This window comes from Capsicum annuum, unplaced genomic scaffold (assembly GCF_002878395.1).
Source record: "Capsicum annuum cultivar UCD-10X-F1 unplaced genomic scaffold, UCD10Xv1.1 ctg11844, whole genome shotgun sequence".
In the NCBI taxonomy this organism is placed as follows: Eukaryota; Viridiplantae; Streptophyta; class Magnoliopsida; order Solanales; family Solanaceae; genus Capsicum; species Capsicum annuum.
The window spans coordinates 1-1,028 of record NW_025816956.1 but is presented as its reverse complement, the minus strand read 5'-3'; the positions used below and the strand labels follow the sequence as shown (position 1 = coordinate 1,028).

Genomic DNA, 1,028 nt, shown 5'->3' with positions numbered 1-1,028 from the left:
AAGTTTATCAGAAGCCTGGTCTAAAATTCCTAAAAAATTAGCTTTTTATGATTACATCGGCAATAATCCGGCAAAAGAAGGATTATTCAGAGCAGGTTCAATGGATAACGGGGATAGAATAGCGGTTGGATGGTTAGGACACCCTATCTTTAGAGATAAAGAAGGGCGTGAACCTTTTGTACGTCGTATGCCTACTTTTTTTGAAACATTTCCGGTCGTTTTAGTAGACGGCGATGGAATTGTTAGGGCCGATGTTCCTTTTAGAAGGGCAGAATAGAAGTATAGTGTTGAACAAGTAGGTGTAACTGTTGAGTTCTACGGCGGTGAACTCAACGATGTCAGTTATAGTGATCCTGCTACTGTGAAAAAATATGTTAGACGTGCTCAATTGGGTGAAATTTTTGAATTAGATCGTGCTACTTTGAAATTCGATGGTGTTTTTTGTAGCAGTCCAAGGGGTTGGTTTACTTTTGGGCATGCTTCGTTTGCTTTGCTCTTCTTCTTCGGACATATTTGGCATTGTGCTAGAACCTTGTTCAAAGATATTTTTGCTGGTATTGACCCAGATTTAGATGCTCAAGTCGAATTTGGGGCATTCCAAAAACTTGGAGATCCAACTACAAAAAGACAGGCAGCCTGATACAACATTACTTTGGTATCTTTCTTTTTTCCTTATTTTCTTTCTTTTACTTTTATTGACATAGGGTACCAGAGAAATCTTTATTTGAATCAACTTCGTTTTTACTCTTGTTCTTTCTTTATCTGAAAGATGATAAAAAAAGAAAATAAAAAGAAACAAACAGGTATGAAAGCTATAATTGTAAACCACGATCGAATCAATGGAAACATCGGTTTACACATTCCTCTTAGTCTCGACTCTAGGGATAATTTTTTTCTCTATCTTTTTTCGAGAACTACCTAAAGTTCCAACTAAAAAGAACTAAAAAGGTGAAATAATTTTTCATTATCTCAGTTGAAGTACTGAGCCTCCCGATATCGGGAGGCTCAGTACTTCAACTAGTCTCCAT

The 1,028-nt window shown here is 36.8% G+C and overlaps 1 pseudogene; it reads left to right on the top strand.

Moving 5' to 3' along the window:
* The first annotated feature begins 80 nt into the window (after window positions 1-80).
* Window positions 81-837, top strand: LOC124890105 (annotated as a pseudogene).
* The last annotated feature ends 191 nt before the right edge of the window (window positions 838-1,028 follow it).